We start from the raw sequence: 12,810 nt of genomic DNA, 5'->3' as shown, positions 1-12,810 counted from the left end.
TCACAGGCAGACAGTCCCTCCCTCTCTGCACACACTCACAGGCAGACAGTCCCTCCCTCTCTGCACCCACAACAAGGCTATAACTTTTGTTTAAGGGACTCTGTACTTTAAATGTTCCTGCAGCATCCGAGTAGTACTGGGTCGTGCCTCTGTGGATGAGTTCACATGGTGTGGGGTGAAGTTGCCCGTAGACACTGATCTTTGGTCAGTGTGTAATGTCCCATAAACTTCACCCTACTCCATTAGTTAACACTGTTGTGTAAAAATGAACCATAATGCTGAGCAAAGGCCTTTTCTGAGATATTTCCACTTCATCAAGATGTGGGTTGGCTTGGTGTGGGTGATATTTAACTTGTCTCAGGGGTTACATCCATTATGTAATCCCCCGCTCTGTGATTAATGTGACACACACACACGCTGCTAATACACTCATCCAACCTCGCTCTGCTCACATATGTGAATCATATTAGCAGGACATGGCAGTATGTTTACAGTAAAATGTATTCGTGAGTGGTAAAAGATGACTGTAGTCAGCCTTCCCTTTCACACCATAGTATCAGTGGTCCATATCTGTAGTCAGCCTCCCCTCTCATACCATAGTATCATTGGTCCATATCTGTAGTCAGCCTTCCCTTTCACACCATAGTATCATTGGTCCATATCTATAGTCAGCCTCCCCTCTCACACTATAGTATCAGTGGTCCATATCTATAGTCAGCCTTCCCTCTCATACCATAGTATCAGTGGTCCATGATGATAAATGCATCTCGGGGTCCGTATTCATAAAGGGTATAAGAGTGCTGATCTAGGATCAGGTGTCTCTGTCTATGTAATCGTGTTCATTATGATCTAAAAGGCTAAACTGATCCTAGATCAGCATTTCTACTCTAAGACGCTGGCCCTGGTTACTGGATCTGATCACCAGTGGTGAATCCTCCCTTTCTCTGAGATCAGGGTTACAACATACCCAGAGATCCTCCCTTCTCTGAGGCCTCAGTACCCAGAGGCACCCTATCGTCAAAGTCTGACGTCAACAGGATTTTCTCTGTGTGGATCAAAGACGATGCACAATGCCTTGTAGTCAAATCCAACCTCTCAGGACTACGGTGAGAGTCGCAAATGGCACCCTATTCCCTATAAAGTACACTACTTTTTACTAGGGATGATAGGGCTTTGGCCAAAAGTAGTGCACTATATAGGGAATAGGGTACCATTTGAGACGTAATCTACCAGATAATTAGCTTGGCCTGTTTTCAGGGCAGAGTCCAGCCCTCAGACAGAGGTGGGAGTGTTGGACATTGTTTGGGTGTTCACTCACATATAACATAAATATTTACACCCTCTGTCTGTCTCAGTTGTCCCAAACCTCAGTGTCCTGTATGATAGCTATTCTGCGTCCCAAATTTGCACCCTATCCCCAATATAGTGCATTACTTTTGACCAGTGCCCATAGGGCAAAAGTAGTGATGTAAGAAATAGGGTGCCATTTGGAGCACAAACCATTGTGTTATGGTTGGAATGTGCCAAGTATCTGAGATAGCGCCCAAGGTCTGTCATGTTGCTGTGTGAAGACCACAGCTGGCTGGGATTTTCATGGGTTGTGCACTTCTTTTTCCCAGCTGGCACTGAGACTACGCTAGACAGCGTATTGAAAAGGGAGTGCAGTATAGAAAGGACCAGAGGAAATGAGTTTAGGAAACACACATGTCAAGGCTGTCTGATGGCAGATATGTGGAGATTGGGAGCCATATGAGTTAGTGCAACCTGCGTTCTTGTTTTTCTTCACTCCAACCATCTGACTCTGTCGTGCAGTAGTTGGTCAATGTATTATCAGAGATGGAAAACTTTGAATTGAAAGGCAAACCAAATCTACAGAAAGATAAGACATTTAGTCAGAGGCACAGTTCACTTCAAGGGTTTTCTTGGTATTATTTAAATATGTACACTACCAGCCAAAACTTTTAGAACACCTACTCATTAAAGGGTTTTTCTTTCTTTTTACTATTTTCTACATAGTAGAATAATAGTGAAGACATCAAAACTATGGAATAACACATATGGAATCATGTAGTAACCAAAAAAGTATTAAATAAAATTTAAATATATGTTATATTTGAGATTCTTCAAATAGCCACCCTTTGCCTTGATGACAGATTTGCACACTTTTGGTATTCTCTCAACCAGCTTCACCTAGAATGCTTTTCCAACAGCCTTGAAGGAGTTCCCACATATGCTGGGCACTTGTTGGCTGCTTTTCCTTCACTCTGCGGTCCGACTCATCCCAAACCACCTCAATTTGGTTGAGGTCGGGGGATTGTGGAGGCCAGGTCATCTGATGCAGCACTCAATCACTCTCCTTCTTGGTAAAATAGCGTTTACACAGCCTGATTATTATTATTTGACCCTGCTAGTCATCTATGAACATTTGAACATCTTGGCCATGTTCTGTTATAATATCCACCCAGCACAGCCAGAAGAGGACTGGCCACCCCTCATAGCCTGGTTCCTCTCTATGTTTCTTCCTAGGTTCTGGCCTTTCTAGGGAGTTTTTCCTAGCCACCGTGCTTCTACACCTGCATTGCTTGCTGTTTGGGGTTTTAGGCTGGGTTTCTGTACAGCACTTTGTGACATCAGCTGAAGGGCTTTATAAATAAATGTGATTTGATTGATTGGAGGTTTGTTGGGTCATTGTCCTGTTGAAAAACAAGTGATAGTCCCACTAAGCCCAAACCAGATGGGAAGGTGTATCACTGCAGAATGCTGTGGTAGCCATGCTGGTTAAGTGTGCCTTGAATTCTAAATAAGTCACAGATAGTGTCACCAGCAAAGCACCCCCACACCATAACACCTCCTCCGCCATGCTTCATGGTGGGAAATACACATGCGGAGATCATCCGTTCACCCACAAAACGCATCTCACAAAGATGTGGTTGGAACCACAAATCTCAAGTTTGGACTCATCAGACCAAAGGACACATTTCCACCAGTCTAATGTCCATTGCTCATGTTTCTTGGCCCAAGCAAGTCTCTTCTTCTTATTGGTGTCCTTTAGTAGTGGTTTCCTTGCAGCAATTCAACCATGAAGGCCTGATTCACAGTCTTCTCTGACCAGTTGATGTTGAGATGTCTGTTACTTATTTATTTGGGCTGCAATTTCTGAGGTTGGTATCTCTACTGAACTTATCCTCTGCAGCAGAGGTAACTCTGGGTCTTCCATTCCTGTGGCAGTCCTCATGGGAGCCAGTTTCATCATAGATACATGTGTTGTTGCGGGTGTAAGTAAGCTTGAGGAATAGGATATCATAGCGCTTGATGGTTTTTGAGACTGCACTTGAATAAACTGCACTTGATGTTCTTGAAATGTTCCGTATTAACTGACCTTCATGTCTTAAGGTAATGATGGACTGACCTTCATGTCTTAAGGTAATGATGGACTGACCTTCATGACTTAAGGTAATGATGGACTGACCTTCATGTCTTAAGGTAATGATGGACTGACCTTCATGTCTTAAGGTAATGATGGACTGACCTTCATGTCTTAAGGTAATGATGGACTGACCTTCATGTCTTAAGGTAATGATGGACTGACCTTCATGACTTAAGGTAATGATGGACTGACCTTCATGTCTTAAGGTAATGATGGACTGACCTTCATGACTTAAGGTAATGATGGTCTGACCTTCATGTCTTAAGGTAATGATGGACTGACCTTCATGTCTTAAGGTAATGATGGACTGACCTTCATGTCTTAAGGTAATGATGGTCTGACCTTCATGTCTTAAGGTAATGATGGACTGACCTTCATGTCTTAAGGTAATGATGGTCTGACCTTCATGTCTTAAGGTAATGATGGTCTGACCTTCATGTCTTAAGGTAATGATGGTCTGTATTTTCTCTTTGCTTATTTGAGCTGTTCTTGACATAATATGGACTTGGTCTTTTACCAAATTTGGCTATATTCTGTAACCCCTCTACCTTGTCACAACACAACTGATTGGCTAAAACACACAAAGAAGGAAAGAAATTCCACAAATGAACTTTTAAGAAGGCACACCTGTTTATTTAATGCGTTCCAGGTGACTACCTCATGAAGCTGGTTGAGAGAATGCCAAGAGTGTGCAAAGCTGTCATCAAGGCAAAGGGTGGCTACTTTGAAGAAACTCAAATCTAAAATATATTTTGATTTGTTGAACACTTTTTTGGTTACTAGAGGATTCCATGTGTGTTATTTCATTGTTATGATGTCTTCACTATTATTCTGCAATGTAGAATATAGTACAAATTAAGAAAAAACATTGAATGAGTAGGTGTTCTAAAACTCTTGACCGGTAGTGTATACAGTGCCTTGCGAAAGTATTCGGCCCCCTTGAACTTTGCGACCTTTTGCCACATTTCAGGCTTCAAACATAAAGATATAAAACTGTATTTTTTTGTGAAGAATCAACAACAAGTGGGACACAATCATGAAGTGGAACGACATTTATTGGATATTTCAAACTTTTTTAACAAATCAAAAACTGAAAAATTGGGCGTGCAAAATTATTCAGCCCCTTTACTTTCAGTGCAGCAAACTCTCTCCAGAAGTTCAGTGAGGATCTCTGAATGATCCAATGTTGACCTAAATGACTAATGATGATAAATACAATCCACCTGTGTGTAATCAAGTCTCCGTATAAATGCACCTGCACTGTGATAGTCTCAGAGGTCCGTTAAAAGCGCAGAGAGCATCATGAAGAACAAGGAACACACCAGGCAGGTCCGAGATACTGTTGTGAAGAAGTTTAAAGCCGGATTTGGATACAAAAAGATTTCCCAAGCTTTAAACATCCCAAGGAGCACTGTGCAAGCGATAATATTGAAATGGAAGGAGTATCAGACCACTGCAAATCTACCAAGACCTGGCCGTCCCTCTAAACTTTCAGCTCATACAAGGAGAAGACTGATCAGAGATGCAGCCAAGAGGCCCATGATCACTCTGGATGAACTGCAGAGATCTACAGCTGAGGTGGGAGACTCTGTCCATAGGACAACAATCAGTCGTATATTGCACAAATCTGGCCTTTATGGAAGAGTGGCAAGAAGAAAGCCATTTCTTAAAGATATCCATAAAAAGTGTTGTTTAAAGTTTGCCACAAGCCACCTGGGAGACACACCAAACATGTGGAAGAAGGTGCTCTGGTCAGATGAAACCAAAATTGAACTTTTTGGCAACAATGCAAAATGTTATGTTTGGCGTAAAAGCAACACAGCTGAACACACCATCCCCACTGTCAAACATGGTGGTGGCAGCATCATGGTTTGGGCCTGCTTTTCTTCAGCAGGGACAGGGAAGATGGTTAAAATTGATGGGAAGATGGATGGAGCCAAATACAGGACCATTCTGGAAGAAAACCTGATGGAGTCTGCAAAAGACCTGAGACTGGGACGGAGATTTGTCTTCCAACAAGACAATGATCCAAAACATAAAGCAAAATCTACAATGGAATGGTTCAAAAATGAACATATCCAGGTGTTAGAATGGCCAAGTCAAAGTCCAGACCTGAATCCAATCGAGAATCTGTGGAAAGAACTGAAAACTGCTGTTCACAAATGCTCTCCATCCAACCTCACTGAGCTCGAGCTGTTTTGCAAGGAGGAATGGGAAAAAATGTCAGTCTCTCGATGTGCAAAACTGATAGAGACATACCCCAAGCGACTTACAGCTGTAATCGCAGCAAAAGGTGGCGCTACAAAGTATTAACTTAAGGGGGCTGAATAATTTTGCACGCCCAATTTTTCAGTTTTTGATTTGTTAAAAAAGTTTGAAATATCCAATAAATACGGTTCCACTTCATGATTGTGTCCCACTTGATGTTGATTCTTCACAAAAAAATACAGTTTTATATCTTTATGTTTGAAGCCTGACATTGTCAAAAGGTCGCAAAGTTCAAGGGGGCCGAATACTTTCGCAAGGCACTGTATATATATATATATATTTAAATGATTTTTTAATTTCTTTCTCTCCTCTCTGTTGACTGAGAAAGGACAGTTCTGAACGGCTCTCCATGAAAGTCGTCACTGAACGCCAAGGACACCAACCGGTAACACGAGACTGTAATGAACAGGTGAAAACCTCACAGACGATAACGTTGAATGGGTCTGTTACCATTGTGACGCTCAAGCTAGGAATGGTCCAGGGCAATGCGTGGCGAATGGTCCCGTTCACTGCTATGGTTGAACTGCAATGAATTCTCAACTGGAGGGTAGAACCAATGAAGATACATGTGTTGTTGCGGGTGTAAGTTAGCTTGAGGAATAGGAGATCAAAGCCTCTGAGAAACAGTAGTGTGTTTCCATTGAATACACCTCTGATAAACAGTAATGTGTTTCCATTGAATACACCTCTGAGAAACAGTAGTGTGTTTCCATTGAATACACCTCTGATAAACAGTAATGTGTTTCCATTGAATACACCTCTGAGAAACAGTAGTGTGTTTCCATTGAATACACCTCTGATAAACAGTAATGTGTTTCCATTGAATACACCTCTGAGAAACAGTAGTGTGTTTCCATTGAATACACCTCTGAGAAGCAGTAATGTGTTTCCATTGAATACACCTCTGATAAGCAGTAGTGTTTCCATTGAATACACCTCTGAGAAACAGTAGTGTGTTTCCATTGAATACACCTCTGATAAGCAGTAATGTGTTTCCATTGAATACACCTCTGATAAACAGTAGTGTGTTTCCATTGAATACACCTCTGATAAACAGTAATGTGTTTCCATTGAATACACCTCTGAGAAACAGTAGTGTGTTTCCATTGAATACACCTCTGATAAACAGTAATGTGTTTCCATTGAATACACCTCTGAGAAACAGTAGTGTGTTTCCATTGAATACACCTCTGATAAACAGTAATGTGTTTCCATTGAATACACCTCTGAGAAACAGTAGTGTGTTTCCATTGAATACACCTCTGATAAACAGTAATGTGTTTCCATTGAATACACCTCTGAGAAACAGTAGTGTGTTTCCATTGAATACACCTCTGAGAAGCAGTAATGTGTTTCCATTGAATACACCTCTGATAAGCAGTAGTGTTTCCATTGAATACACCTCTGAGAAACAGTAGTGTGTTTCCATTGAATACACCTCTGATAAGCAGTAATGTGTTTCCATTGAATACACCTCTGATAAACAGTAGTGTGTTTCCATTGAATACACCTCTGATAAACAGTAATGTGTTTCCATTGAATACACCTCTGAGAAACAGTAGTGTGTTTCCATTGAATACACCTCTGAGAAACAGTAGTGTTTCCATTGAATACACCTCTGAGAAACAGTAGTGTGTTTCCATTGAATACACCTCTGAGAAACAGTAGTGTGTTTCCATTGAATACACCTCTGAGAAACAGTAGTGTGTTTCCATTGAATACACCTCTGATAAACAGTAGTGTGTTTCCATTGAATACACCTCTGAGAAACAGTAATGTGTTTCCATTGAATACACCTCTGATAAACAGTAATGTGTTTCCATTGAATACACCTCTGATAAACAGTAATGTGTTTCCATTGAATACACCTCTGAGAAACAGTAGTGTGTTTCCATTGAATACACCTCTGAGAAACAGTAGTGTGTTTCCATTGAATACACCTCTGATAAGCAGTAGTGTTTCCATTGAATACACCTCTGATAAACAGTAATGTGTTTCCATTGAATACACCTCTGAGAAACAGTAATGTGTTTCCATTGAATACACCTCTGATAAACAGTAGTGTGTTTCCATTGAATACACCTCTGAGAAACAGTAGTGTGTTTCCATTGAATACACCTCTGAGAAACAGTAATGTGTTTCCATTGAATACACCTCTGAGAAACAGTAATGTGTTTCCATTGAATACACCTCTGATAAACAGTAGTGTGTTTCCATTGAATACACCTCTGATAAGCAGTAGTGTTTCCATTGAATACACCTCTGATAAGCAGTAATGTGTTTCCATTGAATACACCTCTGATAAGCAGTAGTGTTTCCATTGAATACACCTCTGATAAGCAGTAATGTGTTTCCATTGAATACACCTCTGATAAGCAGTAGTGTTTCCATTGAATACACCTCTGATAAGCAGTAGTGTTTCCATTGAATACACCTCTGATAAGCAGTAATGTGTTTCCATTGAATACACCTCTGAGAAACAGTAGTGTGTTTCCATTGAATACACCTCTGAGAAACAGTAGTGTGTTTCCATTGAATACACCTCTGATAAACAGTAGTGTGTTTCCATTGAATACACCTCTGAGAAACAGTAGTGTGTTTCCATTGAATACACCTCTGAGAAACAGTAGTGTGTTTCCATTGAATACACCTCTGAGAAACAGTAGTGTGTTTCCATTGAATACACCTCTGATAAGCAGTAATGTGTTTCCATTGAATACACCTCCGAGAAACAGTAGTGTGTTTCCATTGAATACACCTCTGAGAAACAGTAATGTGTTTCCATTGAATACACCTCTGACAGCTCATAGATCATATCTTAAACTCTCTTTATTCTATGTCTTGAATGTTTACATCCTCTGTTCACTTTAAATACAATTAATTAATTCAGTATCATGCTCGAACCAGATGTAATGTCCAGTATCATGCCCAGCCCGAACCAGATGTAATGTCCAGTATCATGACCGAACCAGATGTAATGTCCAGTATCATGACCGAACCAGATGTAATGTCCAGTATCATGACCGAACCAGATGTAATGTCCAGTATCATGACCGAACCAGATGTAATGTCCAGTATCATGCCCAGCCCAATCCAGATGTAATGTCCAGTATCATGACCGAACCAGATGTAATGTCCAGTATCATGCCCAGCCCAATCCAGATGTAATGTCCAGTATCATGACCGAACCAGATGTAATGTCCAGTATCATGCCCAGCCCAATCCAGATGTAATGTCCAGTATCATGCCCAGCCCAATCCAGATGTAATGTCCAGTATCATGACCGAACCAGATGTAATGTCCAGTATCATGACCGAACCAGATGTAATGTCCAGTATCATGACCGAACCAGATGTAATGTCTATGGCACACCATTTGGTAAGCCCTCTAGTGGTGCTTTCTAGTGAATTAGTAGAAGAGCTTCACAAATCATTATGTGTAATGTGTATGATGTTAACCTATTGAATGGAACACAATGGAGCCGACAGTAGAGTCACATCCCATCTGGGGCCATGTGCATCAAACGTAGGACTGCTGATTTAGGATCAGTTTGGTCTTTTATATATATTTATATCCTAGATCAGCACTCCTACCCTGTCCTTCAGATTAACCTCTTCATACTGACCTACTTTTACTTCCTTCTTCTAGTCTCTGCCAAAGGATTAGATTTGGAACTATGTTTGGGGGCAAACAATCGGCTTCAAATGTAGAAATCCTGGAAGGAGTGGGCAGAGATTGGGCTCATGGGCCTAACCTGTTACGCCTACATTGGCACTGCTCAGGCCAAGGCCTTTCAGCTGGAATGAAAATAATACGAAATGTAATTCAGAAATCGCTCTCTAGTGATTTCTTGTGGCGGGCCTGGGTGCATGCACACTGACTCAGGTCGCCAGCTGGACGGTGTTTCCTCCGACACATTGGTGCAGCTGGCTTCCGGGTTAAGCGAGCATTGTGTCAAGAAGCAGTGCAGCTTGGCGGGGTCGTGTGTTGGAGGACGCATGGTTCTCGACCTTCACCTTAGACCGCTGCGCCACTCGTGAGTCCTGTCTGTAGATGTTTTTGACCTCTCCCAAGGTAACCGTTGAGAAAAACAACACATTCACATGATTGGCATTAGTGTGCAATTATAATGACCCCCGGAGCTCTACTCATGTTTCATACTGTCCACAGGGAGTCCTGCTTGTTTAAAGTCTCTATGATGTTAACAAAAGGTGATGTTGGGGAGCCTAAGTGCTGTTCAGCTGCAGGAGCTGCTTTGATGAGGAAACACCTGTTATCACCAGTAACACCTGCAGCCGCTAGCAGCCCACACCATAGAACTAGAATCACATTACATCACCATAGAACTAGAATCACATTACATCACCATAGAACTAGAATCACATTACATCACCATAGAACTAGAATCACATTACGTCACCGTAGAACTAGAATCACATTACATCACCGTAGAACTAGAATCACATTACATCACCGTATAACTGGAATCACATTACATCACCATAGAACTAGAATCACATTACATCACCGTAGAACTAGAATCACATTACATCACCATAGAACTAGAATCACATTACATCACCATAGAACTAGAATCACATTACATCACCATAGAACTAGAATCACATTACGTCACCGTAAAACTAGAATCACATTACGTCACCATAGAACTAGAATCACATTACATCACCATAGAACTAGAATCACATTACATCACCATAGAACTAGAATCACATTACATCACCATAGAACTAGAATCACATTACATCACCATAGAACTAGAATCACATTACATCACCATAGAACTAGAATCACATTACATCACCATAGAACTAGAATCACATTACGTCACCATAGAACTAGAATCACATTACATCACCATAGAACTAGAATCACATTACATCACCATAGAACTAGAATCACATTACGTCACCGTAAAACTAGAATCACATTACATCACCGTAGAACTAGAATCACATTACATCACCGTAGAACTAGAATCACATTACATCACCGTAGAACTAGAATCACATTACATCACCGTAGAACTGGAATCACATTACATCACCATAGAACTAGAATCACATTACGTCACCATAGAACTAGAATCACATTACGTCACCGTAAAACTAGAATCACATTACATCACCATAGAACTAGAATCACATTACATCACCATAGAACTAGAATCACATTACGTCACCGTAGAACTAGAATCACATTACATCACCGTAAAACTAGAATCACATTACGTCACCATAGAACTAGAATCACATTACGTCACCGTAAAACTAGAATCACATTACATCACCATAGAACTAGAATCACATTACGTCACCGTAGAACTAGAATCACATTACATCACCATAGAACTAGAATCACATTACATCACCATAGAACTAGAATCACATTACGTCACCGTAAAACTAGAATCACATTACATCACCATAGAACTAGAATCACATTACATCACCATAGAACTAGAATCACATTACATCACCATAGAACTAGAATCACATTACGTCACCATAGAACTAGAATCACATTACGTCACCATAGAACTAGAATCACATTACATCACCATAGAACTAGAATCACATTACATCACCGTAGAACTAGAATCACATTACATCACCGTAGAACTAGAATCACATTACATCACCATAAAACTGGAATCACATTACATCACCATAGAACTAGAATCACATTACATCACCATAGAACTAGAATCACATTACATCACCATAGAACTAGAATCACATTACATCACCATAGAACTAGAATCACATTACGTCACCATAGAACTAGAATCACATTACGTCACCGTAAAACTAGAATCACATTACATCACCATAGAACTAGAATCACATTACGTCACCGTAGAACTAGAATCACATTACGTCACCGTAAAACTAGAATCACATTACGTCACTGTAGAACTAGAATCACATTACATCACCGTAGAACTAGAATCACATTACATCACCGTAGAACTAGAATCACATTACATCACCGTAGAACTAGAATCACATTACGTCACCGTAGAACTAGAATCACATTACGTCACTGTAGAACTAGAATCACATTACATCACCGTAGAACTAGAATCACATTACGTCACCGTAGAACTAGAATCACATTACGTCACTGTAGAACTAGAATCACATTACATCACCGTAGAACTAGAATCACATTACGTCACTGTAGAACTAGAATCACATTACATCACCGTAGAACTAGAATCACATTACATCACCGTAGAACTAGAATCACATTACGTCACTGTAGAACTAGAATCACATTACATCACCGTAGAACTAGAATCACATTACGTCACCGTAGAACTAGAATCACATTACATCACCATAGAACTAGAATCACATTACATCACCATAGAACTAGAATCACATTACATCACCATAGAACTAGAATCACATTACATCACCATAGAACTAGAATCACATTACATCACCATAGAACTAGAATCACATTACATCACCATAGAACTAGAATCACATTACGTCACCGTAGAACTAGAATCACATTACATCACCATAGAACTAGAATCACATTACATCACCATAGAACTAGAATCACATTACGTCACCGTAGAACTAGAATCACATTACATCACCATAGAACTAGAATCACATTACATCACCATAGAACTAGAATCACATTACATCACCATAGAACTAGAATCACATTACATCACCATAGAACTAGAATCACATTACATCACCATAGAACTAGAATCACTGATTCTTGTTCTTTTTTTCTTATACAAGTTAACAAAATCAATGAAAACTAAATCAATAGAGCTCTTCCTTTTATACATCACAATCACCATTGTACCGTTTCTATTTTTTACATTGCAAACTAAACAGAGAAAAAAAAATATTTTCTCTCCACAATCACTAGAACAAATTCATTCTTCTTGTCTTCCAAAGAACTGCATAATTGTTGGCCATGTAGTTGAAAATGTCCCAATTTGACTAAAGAAAGTGTTAGCTGAGGCCTGTGTAACTTGGCTAGAAGTCATGTATGTTGCTTGTTTCCTCCAGACAGAGATGCTGGCCTGCTACTCTTTTAGATATTCCAACTAGCAGAACCTT

This window comes from Oncorhynchus mykiss, chromosome 21 (genome assembly GCF_057628025.1).
Source record: "Oncorhynchus mykiss isolate SJ-2025 chromosome 21, ASM5762802v1, whole genome shotgun sequence".
NCBI classification, from domain to species: Eukaryota; Metazoa; Chordata; class Actinopteri; order Salmoniformes; family Salmonidae; genus Oncorhynchus; species Oncorhynchus mykiss.
The sequence above is the reverse complement of the archived record's forward strand: the minus strand, read 5'-3'. Positions refer to the sequence as shown.